The sequence below is a fragment of the Drosophila kikkawai genome, chromosome 2L (genome assembly GCF_030179895.1).
Source record: "Drosophila kikkawai strain 14028-0561.14 chromosome 2L, DkikHiC1v2, whole genome shotgun sequence".
NCBI lineage: Eukaryota > Metazoa > Arthropoda > Insecta > Diptera > Drosophilidae > Drosophila > Drosophila kikkawai.
This window is the reverse complement of record NC_091728.1, coordinates 8,315,818-8,331,831: the sequence shown is the minus strand read 5'-3', so window position 1 is coordinate 8,331,831 and position 16,014 is coordinate 8,315,818. Positions and strand designations below refer to the sequence as shown.

At 42.1% G+C, this 16,014-nt stretch overlaps 1 pseudogene; it reads left to right on the top strand.

Annotated features, from left to right (window-relative positions):
* The first annotated feature begins 1,704 nt into the window (after window positions 1-1,704).
* On the top strand, window positions 1,705-9,173 carry LOC108075942 (UDP-glycosyltransferase UGT5-like; annotated as a pseudogene).
* The last annotated feature ends 6,841 nt before the right edge of the window (window positions 9,174-16,014 follow it).

The window sequence follows — 16,014 nt, the reverse complement described above, 5'->3', positions numbered from 1 at the left end:
ACATCGATTAGTTGTCTATAATTTTTCCGTTCAGTGAGTCGCAAAGTGCCAACAAGAAAAGAGAAATGGTGAAAGAAAATTGAAGGAAATTTTTTGTAAATTTTTACAGTATCTTTTCACAGATAGGGTTTATGGATATTACTTCATATAGGAAAGAATCTAGAAATACTGTTGCTTTTCAAACCATTTCTTGTTAAGTCTTCTTTCGAAAAGGACTTGCCTAAGCTGAGATAGGAAGATTTTGAGATACCCTGACAGCTTTATCTGGTAAAAGTCAGCTTTGGACTCCGAACTAGCTCCCCGAGTTTGCCTGAGACTCACTTGACTGCAACTGACTCCAAGCTGCCGCCTATTCTGGCTCCGAAACTCCACCGATGCTCCATAGAAATCCGCTCTACGGATCCGGAGAGAAGTGACGAGTGGCCTCGAGAGCTCCCCGGGTTTGGGGGACATTCGCTTGGCTGCTTGGCTGCCGCGGCCTGATACTTTGTTTAAGATTTCTTCTTTTTTTTTATTTGCAACCCCCGGCCAAGAGCAACGCCCCATGCACCACCGACTCCGACATCGCCAAGGGTAGCGCACAGTGGCGGAGTACCACCCCCAAGTGGAGTCTGTGTGCAGACAGACATCGGATTGCTTCCAATTCGTCGCGCAGTCGGCGGTGCAAAGTATTTGCCAAAGGCATCATGAGTGCTAGGGATTAGTTCGCCCCAGCCCCGGCACTTGGCACGGCCACTCCAGGGAAAGGATCGCGCAGGATGGGATTTTCCTTCGTTTCGTTTTTCGCACAACCTTGGCGAAGAGGCTTTAAAGATGCTAGCCCGGGGAAGATATAAAAAAGGGGCGCAAAAAATTAGTTAATACCGGAAGTCATCGCACTGTTTCATGCATCCGCCTTAAGTCTGATTTGGCTTCTCCTCCCCGTCGTCGTCCCTTTTTTCTGGAGATTCTGCGCACTCGAGTGGAAATTTTATGAAACTGTTGCCTGTCTGTCTGGCTGCGGTTTGGCCATGCTCCGAAGGTGTGGGTGCTGGCGCAAAAGTCATAATTTATAATTTATTGGCCCAAGCGTGTTTATGTGCGTTTTATGGGTGCTAATTAGCTTGGCCAGGAATCAGAAATTCAAGGAGATGGGTTGGAGGTGAGCTTTCTGCGGTTGACAAGGGGGAGATCAACCGAGGGTACATTTATTTATTACGAATTTATCTGTCATTTAAAGTTTTGAATTCTTTAGTATTTCTAGTTCACTTTAAGGGGGAGTTTTATATACAATTTATTTGTATTTTGTTCAACTGATTTCATGAAAATAGAAATGTTTTGAAATTAGAATAAAATTTAAAACCTTGGCTGCTTGTATCTATCTTCTTTTTATTAAAAAATATATTATTAGAAATTTCTGTGTTATTTTTAAAAGTTCTTAAATATATTTTCCCTTTAAGACAACACTGTAAATCAACATTTTCAAACAGCTTTAAACCCAATTCGTAATGAAAACAAAAAATCAAAGGAAAGGAAAGGCCCAATATACATAAAGTGCCAAGTGCCCACTAAGACATCTTAAAATTAATGCGACGGTCACAGGAGCGTAACTAGAGCAGGAACTGGGGGCCGAGGAGCACTCGGCACTTTCCAATTTTCATTAAAATAACAGAGTCCTGCTCCAGCTCCTCCCCGATTTCTATTCCTCAATCCCAAGGCCCGGACATGGCCGGCACAGGCAGCGATTGGAGAGCCACCCCCGAAGGGTACTTTTTGCTGGTGGAGAATGGGGGTCGTCTACGTGATTGCCGGGCGATGGATGTCTGCCCTGCTTCCTCGTCCTGCCTCCTCGCCCCGTTTCCTGCGTTCTGCGACCTGCGTCCTGCATCCCAGTCCGATCTCGGGGCCTTCGTTCCATTCGTTAGTTCAACGCACACCCGGGAGTACGATGAAATTAAATTGGGGAAACTTTGCCAGTCGTCGTCTGTCGTTTGCTGGTCCCTCTGCTGCTGCTGCCGCTGTTGCTGCTGATGATGATGATGGCTGCCATCGCCAGAGCATCAGCAGCAGCATCAGCCGCATCCACATCATCCTACACTGGCGTCCTTCTGTTTTTGGGCCGGTTTAAATTCTCGTCCTGCCCCGGCTGCCATATTTTATACATACACATTTTAACATATACATTTTTTTGTGTTTGTTATTCTGCTCCTGAAACATTTCACTGCAAACGAAAGCGAATGTAGATTTTTTTTCGCAGCTTGTTTAAAAATTTAAACTTGTCGTACGCCGTTTTTTTCTCTTCTCTTTTTGTTGCTTGTTTTAAGCTTTTTACCTGACCAGCAGCAGCACACGCTCTTGTTGGAAAATTTAATCAGTTGCCAAAGTTTTGCAATTTTAATTAAATTCTCCAAATTGGTTTTGACTGCTCTGCGCTAAAGTTTTTCATTTTCATTGTCGCCCCAGCTCGTTGGCTTGGCTTTTCTTTTTCGCTTTTCATCCAACAGACTACCCTGGTTTCCTCGGCGCCTCTGTCATTGGTTCTGGTTTAGAGGTTATCCAAATTGGCAACTTTGTAGGTAGACGAGCAAAGTTTTAATTGTTTAAGAAATGCAACCAGAAGAGCACTGGAAAAAATATATTTATTAAATATATATTATATGCCACAGAATATTTTATTTGTATTAAACAGGGATTTCATTATTTATTTAAACATAAAAACCAATTCAATTAGTTAAAATATAAATTGAAATTAAGAACAACTTACTAAATTAAACACAAACTACAAAGGTAATCCTCAATTTGTGATTATAATTTGTCAAGGACAATTTGTAATAATAATTTTTTAGTGTATACCGCCGCCTAGAACTTCGTGGAGTGCAAAGAAATGATATAAAAAAAGTTTTTGCTCATTTAATGTCGCCATTTTTGCTAGGTACATAGAGACATAAACTATCGTCGCCTGCAGTGGTCGGTCGACCCAGCTCCTTTGGCCTGGATGGAAAACAAAAACAAGAAAAAGGAGTAGCAGCAGCAGCAGCAGCTTCAGGATCAGGGGGAAGGGCAAGAGAAGACGAGATGGGATCCAACACAAAAACGCCATTTAGTGCACAGGAAACAGTTTTAAAAGCGCGACAGGCGACCATGTCGATGGCGACGTCGCGACGCGAAGGAAAGTCCAGGATGTGCCAAGCGCTTGGCAGGACGAAGGGTGAGCCAGAGAGTGGCCCAACGCAATTGCGTTTAATTGCAAAAACAAAAAACGCCAAGAAAATGATAATGTGGAAAAGTCGAGGCAGCGTCTGGCGGACAAATTACGAGTGGACCCTCGCTTTCCAATACAAAGTAGGAAACTTATGTTCTTGTTGTTCTTGTCCTGGCAAATTACCAAATGGATGCCACCACTCCGCCGCTAACATTTCGAGTTCTGCACTTCTGGCCGATGGATGAATGGAAAACCTTTTTGGTCGCCTCACCGAACAAAACAGATCGAAATCGCAGCGGATCGGTCCATCTTAATTGCGCAACAACAAATGAGTCAACTTGTTTTAGGGATGGTAAAGTAGGAACGATTTAAGCGATAGTTAGGGAAAACAGTTATTCGAATTTCTCCTTGACTTCCGGTTAGCATGAAATAGCATGTCGGCATATTTAATTCATTAATTATAAGCATATTTATATAACTAAACTAAGAAACTTAATCTTTGAGAAGACTAGAAAGTCCTTTTGGTAGTGTTTATCAAATTGTATAAAAGATAATAAAGTGAAAACAAATAAATAAAACATATACATATGTAAAATATCCCCTGAACATTTTTAATAAAATGGATTAAAATTGAATTAAATGTTGAATAAATAGAAATTATGTCCTTTAAACTCTTTTCCTTAACTATTCTAGTTTTTCCAAACCAAAAAATATGATTTTATTATAGAAAACGGTTTGGAATTAATTCCGGAACTGTAGATGCATAATTTCTCTTATTAATCACAAATAATGTTCGTTTTGAAAGGATAATTGAGCTCCATTATGCTTGTTGGTGATGAACCGACATGGATAACTCCCCGAAAACGGAACAATCGTCTCTGTCCGATCGTTATTCCAATCACGCAACACATGTACATCCGATTGAAATATGCTAAATCAATCGATGGGGAGGAGCTCGTGCTTCTTATCGCCGGCGGACTATCGGATGGCTGCCATGGGGCAGGAGGATGAGGAGGAGAAGGATTTGAGAGCTTGAAAGAAGGAGGGTGTGGGTCAGCGCTACGGAAGCGCGAAGATTAGTTGATTGCATCAATATGCTAGCCGTCCGATTCACCCCACTATGTTTTTGGGTTCCCGGCCGTGGGCTTTATCTCATCGCTCATGCGAATCCGAAATTAAATTATCTCCCAAACTGCCGGCAGACGTCGAAGTGGAGGACACAACCCTTGTTTCAAAAGTCCTTTCGCCCCGAACTGCTTCTCTGTGTGTCTCTCTCTCTCTCTCTTTTTCGCCAGCTTTTATTCCAATCAGATTGTTTCCGTGGCCATCTCTATCTCTGCGACCCCGGGTGTGTGTCTGTTTGTGTGTGTCTGTGCCAGAGTCTGTGCCTCAAATAGGCTTTTTACTTTGTCGCTGAGCCGACCGAGCCTTGCAGATTGAATTCGAATTAATGCCTTTGACCCGCCCCGCAGCAACCTCATTACCATCACCCCCTCATCGGCAACATCATCATCATCGCAGCATCATCCACACGTTTCAATTCGGTCCGGGTCCTCGGATTTATCCTCGTCCTCGTCCTGCTTTCTCTCCTTGCGGCGCGTGTTCGTACGCCTGATTAACATATGTCAACAGTATTATATAAAGTGGTATTTCGGGCCTCATTTCGGGGGAATTGGAATTGGGATTCGGATTCGGATTGAGGCTCAGGCTCAGGACTCTCTGTTTCGGTTAAGGATTTGCAGTTGGCGGACCAGGACCTGCTCCCGCAGGCAGGCGGCACATGTTGCTCACGAAATTCAATTATGGCAGCACTTGCTTATTTTTGTAAGAAATTAACTTGTCGATTAAGGACAGGGAAGCAGCCCGTTCCCGTGATTGGGGAGAAAAAGAGTTGCACACAATTCTGGTGACTTAATGGAATTTTCAATTTAACTTTGGGCCATGAGGGTAGCTCTTGGAAAAATATGTTTGTATATTCAGGTCTAAGGGAACTAGGTTAAGATTTAGGGTTTGTTAAACAAAATGAAAGAAGTGCCTTAAAGGGTTTTCATTAATTTAAAGTAGTGAAATTACGTGACTTGGGTTTTTAAATAAATAAATACTATTACAGTGATAACATAAAAGGTGATTATCTTATTAACTTTATTTAACTGACTTTATTTTGTAAATTAAAATAAAAATGACTTAGTAAATGTTCTCACTCTTAGCTATTTCAGAAGCCCAATTCGACTAGACTTTGGCTTGAAACTTTTTCAGCGAATCTTTTGGATGAGGTACGAGCACAGGTATTCATGGAATGGATTCGTTCTCTGGCAACATCGATACATACTCCCTCCAGAATGGAAAATTGCACTTGAAATTGCTATCATCCCTTTTGCGTGGCGGTCAACCACCAATAAACCCTACCATCGTTCCCCACGAAATGCAAATGAACAGCCACCACCACGGCCTCCACCCACCCATTCAAGTGGGTTTCATCACACACACACAAAAAAAGAAAAGAGGGGAACACCAATAACTCGTCTCTTTCCCAGCACCAAATAGTCCTGGTACCGCTGCTATAAATCAGGACTCCAATAATTGAGTGGTGCAAAAGGGGCTGTTATGGGTCGTTTCGGATGGAGTGCACGGAGGTGGAGCTGAAGCTGGTTAACTGAGGGCCTTTCGTCTACCTGGTCGTCTGGCCTGGTCTGGTCTGGTCAGCGTTGCCAGACACTCGACTTGGCTCAATGAGTTTTTCGGCTTTAACCCGCTCCAGACTCGGGATTTGGATGCTTTTAATTAGGCCCATAATTTGCGAAATATTTCCACGTGATATTCAAGTGGCGGCTGGCGGCGGACTGGCAAAAGGCTAAAAATGAGTTCAGTCATCAATGCACTCGGAAAAACTGGAAAGAGATCTTAGAAATCTTAGGAATATATTCTACTTAATGCGTTTGACCAGATATTTATAGATTTATTTTGACAAGCATTTCCTTAACTAAGATGATTTTTATATTTTATGTCTTAAATTCTGCAGAGTTCTTAAATAATTTCTGTGCTTTTCAAGACAATTTATGTTTCCTGTGTAGTCTAACCGGAATCGTTCACCCAGATTTCCCTCCAGGAGAAACAATGATGGGCAATAGCAGCTAGTCCTTGTGCAGAGTGCTACACCCGTGTACACTCGAGAACCAGGCAAAGGGTTCATCATCATCATCATACTCATCGTCTCTCTCGTCGTCGTCGTCGGCATCGTCCCGATCAACAACAACGTTGTGGTATTTTCTTCGCTGACGAGTTTTGTCTCAGGAAGAAGGACCTGGAGGACCAACCGCAACCAGCCGCACTTGAAATATTTGTGGTTGTTGTTTGATTGAAGCAGCTCAAGCCGTTTGCAACGGAAGTGTGTTTGATTAAACGCAGAAGGACACTCCCGGAGTGGGGCAGGGCTCACAAGTGGCTCCAGGACTCGAGCAGTGGGAATGGGAATGGGAGAGAGTAAAAGAACAGGGGAACACAGGTTAAAAAGGTCCCTGGAGGATGTCCCTTGGGGTACATCGCTTAAAATTGCAGGTAAAATGTGCCGAGACTCGTTTGAGTGAGAACGAGGGGTTAGATGAGCAAGAACTCTAAATGTTTTAGACAAGGAAAATAAATACTAGACTCTAGACAGAATGAAGGCAGAAGGTTAAGTAAGGGCTATCTTTTAATTTTTTTAGGTTTATAAATATTCTTATAATTTTTTTTACATTTATGCAACTCTAAAAGTTTCCCTAAAATATGCTATACAAAAAATACACCAATTATCTCGCTCAAGAACATGACAACAAAAGTGACGGGAATTGTGGTAGCTTTTTAATCTTTACATTATGGTTATTGTTTACCTTTCTTTTTGTTATCAAAGACATTGATTAGATAGTCGAACTTGGACTTATCACAACATAAAATAATCGTGAAAGTCTCAGTCGTCTAAGAATTGTTGATGAAGTTAGACGGCTAGAATAGAAAGCGGAATCCAAAATGGTTTGTGGACTTTGTCGATATTTTAAATAAATTGTTTAGAGTAAAGCTGTTTCACACTTTTTAAAAAAACATAATAAAAATAAGATAATTGGCCAACAAATATTGCTTTTAAATGAATTTAATTCTTCTGCTGTTGTAAAGTGAGCTTAAAGACCGCAAAATTATTGCCCTTGTTTTGAAATTAAAGTGAACCGAAATTTTAATAATTATAGTTCTTTTGACACAATTTTCTTTACTCTCTTATCTTAATATCTCTTAATTATTCGTGACCCAATTCTTTTATCATTTTACAGAACTTCAAGAGTGCTTTGCATACAATTTTTCTAAACTTGGTGGCCCTGCAGCATCTGTAATTTACAGCTGGCTCTCGAATCTTGGCTGCCTTTTTCTTTCCCGGTAAAAGCCACTTTATGATGACAAACGCTGTTATAAAGGAGCTGATAAAAAGAGGACACGAGGTTACCTTTATAACGCCATGGTCCATGGCCGAGGAGAATCTTGGGACAAACTACACGGAAATATTGTTTGCACAGTATAATGCATTGGCAGACAGTATGTACATAGTTTATTATTATTATAAGAGCAATTTTAAAGTACTTCCTGCACAGTGCATACAATGAGCCAGAAGAATACCCTACTGGAAAGTTCGGACCTGTCCATGCCTACTTACTTGAAAATGATATACACACTGGGAGTTCGCTGCACAGATTTTGCATTCAAGCAACCGAAAATCCAGGCCGTGATCAATGCCAAGGATAAGATTGGCAAGTATGATCTCCTCTTGACGGAGCAGTTCTTCCACGAGGGACTCCTCATGCTGGGCCACATCCACCAGATCCCCATAGTGACCATGTCGACCTCGAAGGAGGATAATTTCTTCAGTCAGCTGACGGGCATAGTTTATCCTTGGTCTTATGTACCTCATGCCCTGATGGGTTACACCGATCGCATGACTTTGTGGGAACGGATTGGCAATGTTTTCATCAGTGGATTAGATGACCTCATGAGGGAGTTCTCATATTACCCGCAGCACGATGCTGTTTTGCGTAGGCACTTTTCCAAACAGATGGACAGGGTTCCATCCATCAAGGAATTGATGCGCAATATCTCGGCCATCCTGGTTAACTCCTACATGCCTTTGTCTCCGGCTGCTCCCACCTCTTATAATGTGATCCAGGTGGGTGGACTACACATTCAGCCGCCCAAGGAACTGCCGCAAGATCTAAAGCAGTTCCTCGATGGAGCCATTCATGGAGCAATCTATTTTAGCTTGGGTGAGTATATTTGGACTTGAAAATGACTAAAGTAAATAATAATCTTTTCAGGATCCCGAATGAGTAGTGCCGAACTCTCCCCCGAGAATCTTAAAATATTTCTCAAAGTCTTTGGAAGCTTGAAGCAAAGGATTCTGTGGAAGTTTGAGGACGACACTCTGCCAGATCTGCCCTCCAATGTGAGACTACAAAAATGGCTGCCACAGAACGACGTTTTGGCACATCCCAATGTCAAGGTCTTTATCAATCATGGCGGTCTGTTTGGCACCCAGGAGGCGGTTTATTATGGGGTTCCCATGCTGGGCATGCCAGTTCACGCCGATCAGTACTCCAATGTGAATCATGGAAAACAGGTGGGCTATGGATTGGCTCTGGATCTGCGCAGGTTCACCAAAGAGGAGCTCAGGCATATGCTTAAGGAACTGCTCGAAAATTCCCAGTATGGGATTAATGCGAAGAAAGCTTCACGAATCTTTCGGGATCGTCCAGTCGGTGCCATGGACACGGCCATGTACTGGATAGAGTATGTGATGGAGCATCAAGGAGCCCCTCATCTAGTAACCGCTGGCGTACATCTTCCTTGGTATCAGTTTTACTTACTAGACATCATTGGACTTGGCTTGATCTTAGTTCTAATGACACTCTCAGTGCTGGTCTACCTGTACAGGAAAGTAATTTCAAGTGCCTCTAAAAAGAAAGTAAAAAAAAATTAATTAATAATTTTAATTAATAAATAAGAGTGTCAAAATTCAATAAACTAAGCAGCGTTTAAGGCTCTAACTATTCCCTTTCACCTAAGCCCAAATTTTAATCCTAGTCCACCTCTGCCCCAGCGTTAATAAGAGCAATGGGGGCAGCCTTTAATGGGATATCGATTTGTGGTTAACACCCAGTCGGCGACTATCCTGCTGTCGCTTCTGATCCTTTTTTTGCTGCTGCTGTTGCCACCTTTCGGTCAGGCTCATGGCGACCCGAGTGTCCTCACATCCATCGACAGGGAGAGTGTGTGCTGTTGTGACATTGTTGACACTTAATCCGTTTATCTAACTTCGTACACCGTTGGACTTGATACCCCGAAAAACTAGCTGAGCGTGTTTTCAAATCCCCGACCAAGTGGAATCTTTTGCTCCTGTTGCTCAGGGTGCAGCACTTGAAATTTGAGATCCATTCGACCGTATTCTAACGCTGGCGCTGGAGTTGGAGCCCCCAGGCCCACGGGAATATTTCCGTAGTCCTTGCCGACATCCATTAGCAATCGCAGTCATACAGGCTTCCGCATCATACTTGCAACTTCCGCATATTTTATGTTCCACTCGCTCGCACTCTCCGCACAAAATGGCGGACTCATGTTGGCCATGCGCGAGCTTCGACCTTCCCAAACTCCGTTTTGGGGACCAAAAGTTTGCCACTCCAACCATATTGGATACTGCTACCTTTCTGCAGAGTTTTGATAGCCTTTATTGAGGTTTTGTTTTCTTTTTAAGGGCATAAAGTAATAATTAATATAATATATAGCATATTTATCAGAGCAAGTTACATTTTTATGTAGAGGTACTCTCTAACATACTAATATTTATCTAGATATTTACTTAGAATAATAAAGTTCATTCCCAGAATCTCATCTATAAATCTTCAAATTAAATTAACTTTCTTTAATTTCAAATATAATATTGCAGTTTCCCCAAGTTCCATTAACAAATTCGTATTGCTATTGTATCCAAAGAAAAAAAAAATAGAAAAAAAGGTCAAGTTTAAACGACAAATTTGTTTGCAAAGAACCCAAAACCGGCAGTACAAATAAACAAACAAACCGAATGCGGCAACCGAGTTTTAGCCGGTAAGAAATCAGCGACAAAATATGACAAATTCGGGACCCGTGAACAAACAGGAAACTCAGCGCCAGGAGCTGTGGAAGCAAAATGCTCCTTGAGAGGTCGGATCCAACCTCCACCTCCGGATGCCCACTGTCTCTCTCTCTCTCTCTCTGTATTTGTGTGTGTGTCTGTTTGGGTGTGTGTTTCTTAAATGCAAATCCTTGGCGAAACCTGTAAAACTTTTTTAAAGTTATGTACCGCTGTCGAGCGCCACCCTCAACTTTTGCTACCTTGGCTGCCATAAATCATGGGGCCCCAGGACCCAAAAACCAGAGACTCGTAGGCTGGTGTGCTACGTATTCACGGATTCTTTTGGCTTTGTTTTGTTGAGGACAGCATTTCCTGAATTTACCTTCGTTCTTACTTTTACCTACCTCTCACACTCGGAGACACTGTCTTTGTATGCTCTCGAAAAAATTCGTACACTGAGATTTGAAAAGGTGACTAAAACTGAAATAAAAATTTCTAAAAGATTATGCTTAAATATACGTTTTTAAACTAGTTTGAACTTGGGATCTAGCTTAATGAAATTTTCCAAAGATGTTGGAATTAAGGACTTAAGGAATTATATCATTTTAAGGAAAACAATTAGAAAATCTTTATTTCTTATGTAAAACTCCTTAATACATTAAGGAAATGTATACATGTTTTTCTAAAATTTAATACAAATTTCGTATTCATATTGATAAGGTATACATTTTTCCCTGTGCATATCTGCGACTCACCCATTCCGGAGCCTTTTCTCTTTCCGTGTTTGTTTCGAGAAGCGTCGCAAAAACATAAATCCGAACGCCAAGACAAATTTCGCAGATCCGCCGCCGTTGGCTGCCGTGCTGGGGGATAAACTTTCGCTCCAAGTTTTTCCCTTTGCGCGCCGTGATTTATGCCTGGCACGCCATTGGGCTAGGGGTGTCCTGGCCGAAAACTTTTCTGGGGCTGCGCGAAAAATTATTTGCCCCGGCAAAGTAGTCGTCCTCCCACCACTCAAATCCTGTCGCTGCCCCCGCCGCCAGGATGGCCCTAATGCCACCCGTTGTTCTAAGCCATTTGCGTGGATTGCCTGCAATTTGCTGCCCAGATTTCCCAAGATGTTCTCGTTTGGCCCCGGCCAGGAGGAGGGTTCATCTCTGCGAGTCGTGTGTCTGTTTCAAAATTATGTTTGTGCAAAAGATTTGCCCAAGTCCTGGACGCGTGTGTGTGTGAGTCGTGTAAGATGCGGTGCGCTCTCATCTTTTTTGGGACCCCGGCCCGGAAGAGCTTTCTTGGCTCTTGAGATTTTATATGTCCGCCGACGATGTCTGGCCCCGCTGTGCGGACTACGAAAATTGCGTTTAAATTAATTGCAAATGGCGCATGATTAAGGGGAAGTAATAAATGGCTAATTGTTCATGATTTAATGATTTCGGTCTTCCAGTTTACTTCATCTTCTGCAGCTAATCGAGGTCTTAGCGGGGGTTGATATAAAGACAGAGAGATTTATGGGATTTATATAAAATAGAGGCGGGAGAGAAGCATATGCTGGCAAAGGGATATGATTTTATTGGAGAATTAAATAATTTATAAAATTATTAAATGAATTCATAAACGTATGTTTTGGGAATATTCAAATACTAAATCAAGCTGTATATGGATTGAAAATCAATAATTCTTAAGGCTTCTTTTAAAAGTTCACAAATGTAAATCTCTGTAAGGCTTTCTCTTTCAGATTTCTTGATCTCAAACTTAAAGATTAAATTGAAAAATATTCCTACCTTATTAGGACATGATATCAGTAGGGGTTCTGCCTCTTGAGAACCCTCTCTTGAGAATTCCCAAACAACTTCACAGCTCCTGCTGTAATGACAAATGTAACCCTACTTAAAATAATTACTTCGCCTTAATTGCGCTGTCAGTTGGTGTCTACTTAGGGAAATATTATCCCGCATCGCGCACAGACATATAAATATTGTGTGATCCTTGGCGAAAGGGGTGCGAACGGACAGCTACATGTATGAGAATATTCTGTAAAGACTCGAGAGTTGCTCTGAGAGTGCTCAGCATATGTCAATTAAGTTATAATTCCGTTCGGCATGCTGGGCCTCAACGAGTTGAGGCTGCCTGACTGACTGTCAATCAAGCTATTTCGCCTCCGTTGCCTTACTGACTTCCTTAAAGTCTCCTGAAACTGGCTTTAAGACGGAACAACCACATCGGGTTGTCGTCAACAAACCAACCCCTGGAACCCGCGCAGGGGGGAATCACACAATTATCAGCGATAATTATGCAATATTCCACAGCGGATCTGCTGATGCTGCTGGGAACGGGCACAATGCTCAGATGAAAATACTGAGCTCCGAGTCGAGTCGAGTCCCGCTCCCCAATCCGGATGCCTAATACTCATTTCCCAATTGCCTAATTTTCCCATGCAGCGTATGCATGCATGGCGTCTGATTGATTGGAAAGCGGAACTTTACAGATTTCCCAGCAAGCTGAGTATATCAGGCCATAGGTTTGACAATTTTAACAAATTGATTTCTGTAGTCAAGTAATAATAATTGTCGAAATGAATATATCATAAATTATTTCAACTTATAAAATTTTTAAAAATAAAATGATCCGACTGGATCTCTATAGGAAGAAAATATCCAAGATATTCTTACACATTCCAAATTATTTAATTAATACAACATTTTTAATAACAAAAGAAGTATTTATGTTTCACCAAGACATACATTTTGAAAACGTAAATTCGATTCCATCAAACTTTTGCATCTCATTCTTGTTTTAATTAGCTGCCTTGCCTTGCCGATCCGATCCGATTCGTATCGAGCTTGTTAATTGGCCCGAATGCCAGACGTGGCTTTAATTCCCCGTTAGTTCCCGGTGGGGACCGTTCTTGTTCCTTTTAATGCCCCATTCGCTGGATCCTTGATGCTGGCGCGCCAATTTGCGTCCAGGATCTCAGCCAACTCAATGGCGTGTTAAGTCAGTCAATAGGCGCCGCCGCCAATCAGTGCTTCATCGTGGCAAGGAGCCATGATGGTTCCAACACTAAGAGAAATAAAGGTTATAGTTTAATATATAATTGCTTATTGCTGATAATGAAAAATGCATTAAAACAAAATGGGAAAATAATTTCTATTACCTTTAAGGTTATAAGAAAATGAAAAGGAAAAAACATGTTTGAAAAAGTAAAATATTAAAGTCCTGTGAGTAATTCTATACGCTTTTTTACACACAAATTAATATTTAAAAACCTTCTAAGTTAGTTTACAAACTACCTTTTCTGTCAGTGCATTTACATCCACAATTACAAGCCCTTAGACAGAAACCCGGACACACATATATACCCACACAGAGACTACTCGCAACTGGGAGATGGCAACCCTGGCGCGCGTTCTTAATAGAAAAGCGCTTTTCAATTATGTTAGCCAACTCCTTTTTTGCCAAGAGTTTCTGGCTGCTTTTGCCGACAGTCCTTTGGCTCTCCATCCCACTGCTCTCGCTGGTCTGGCATGTTGTGTACCTTTTAATTTACTATTTTTGCTCCGTCTTTGGCCAGGTGCAGAGGTCCGGAGGGTCCATAGTTATAGTCGTCGGGCAGCGCCCTGCTGTTAGTATCCAATTAAAATCGAAAATTAAATGTCAGAAAAGGAGTCCGGCTCCTGGGAGATGGGCCCGTGCCTGACCTCGGTTGGTCCTCTCCTTTGGCCTGTCTTTTTCCCCCTTGTCGAGCGAAAGGGTGGGGCTAAGGCGCTTACTTATTGAATATTTCCAGCACATTTCCGCCCCGAGGCCGCAAAAACCTAATTGCCTTGACCGTAAGTAAACAGGTTGGGCCTCAAAAATGCATGAGTCCACAGCAGCCGCACAACAAATAGACAAACATAATCAAAAGTACGGGAACGAGTGGCAGCCACTTGAAAATCACGCCCAATTTGACATGCGCCTAAAGTAAATATGTATATCCAAGCACAGCCTCAGCAGCCCCGCCCACGAAACAGTTGTGGACTTTGGAAAAATCCGTGTATAAATTCTGTGAATAATTGATGTCAGCCGGAGTGTGTGTGCTCGGACGCAATGTAAACTTAGTCATTAATGGCCCCGGGGCTCTTAATATATGTATTACGCTCGCATACCGCCGATGTGTACACTGTATACAGTGTATATACCTTGGCCAGCCTCAACCTTATCCTTAGCCGCTACCCACGGCGTATACTTATCGCCTGCCCCAACCCTAACCGCATCCTTGACGTGTGTCGCAATATTTTCTTTGTGCATTTTAAATGCTTTGTTTGCCTTGGCTTATTGGACGGATCCGTCAAGTGGAGCGGGTTATATATAGCTTTTATTTTGGGGTAAAGGGTTCATATATACTTCCTTTGAAAAATGGTAAGATCTATTGCCAATGGTAACAAATTGTGGCTCAATGAACATTAAGCTTAGTTAATAAATAAAAAACTAACTTTTCTGGTAAATAATTACATTTCCTCTGCAACTTTGAGTAAGTATTGAGGCTCTCAATTTCCATATTAAACTTAAACCCCTCCCTTTCCTTGGCCAACCGGAATTAGGAAATGTTCCGCTCATTATGCAACGGAAGGGAGGCTGTGGACGCTGCAAGCCCTCGAACTAATGTAACTAATGCCAGCGATGATCAACAAATTATAAAGGGGAATTATTCAAGCATTAATGCGAAAGCTGCCAAAGCCGAGATGGATGACTTGGATGGACAGAAGGATGGATGGCTGGATGGCTGGATGGCTGGATGGATGAATGTTTTTGGCCTGGTCGGATGGGTTGTCAGTCGGCGGGGGCCCAGGCAGCTCATATGAAATTTTAATGCCTGGGAATACTTTAATATGACGCTGGTGGCCCCGACCTCTCCTCCTTCATTTTTTTTTTTATTCGAATATTTTTAATAACACAGAGGCACGCAGATGGGTAGCGAGCAGAGAGAATCGCATGACACAAAATGATACACAAGAAATGTAAAAAAGGAGATTTATTACGCAGACGGTGGCGACGTTCGTGAGATGCTGATGACGGACCGTAAACAAAAAATGCTAAAGCAAAACACCAAAAAGTATATGCTATACATATATATGGTATATATATATAGTACGTATATCCGTGTACATTATGTACACACGGACAACCCAACGACTAACTACTGCGTGCCACAAAAGCCATCAATCATTTTGAGCGAAAGGGGCAAGCGGTGGGCTTGGATGCCAGCGAGGAGTCCTGGGGACAGGGTTCTTGGGTGGGGGCCGCATTAGAATAATCAGCCAACGTCATCAGCCGGAGCTCATGATTATTAAATATGGCAAATCCCGAGTTCCAGAGCCGCCAGCGTCGCGGCGTCGAGCTAATCGATTTATTATGCTAACCAGGCGATGCAGCAAAGTATGGAAAAGCTGGGAAAAGCTGGGAAAACCAAGAGAGAAGGAAAATAAGAGCCCATCAAGTAAATGAAGCGTGCGACTATCGTGGGCATTCAGTCCCGAATGAGATTTATTTTGAAACTTCAAAGAGAAACTTCTATTTAGAGATGATTTAGATAAAATTCCTTATTAAATACTATAAATAAACTGATGTCTATTTTTTAGTTATTTTTCTAACTCATATACAGCTTATATATTATAATATTTATAACATTTCACTTTTATTCAAAGCTTCCTTAACAAGGCAGCTTCAA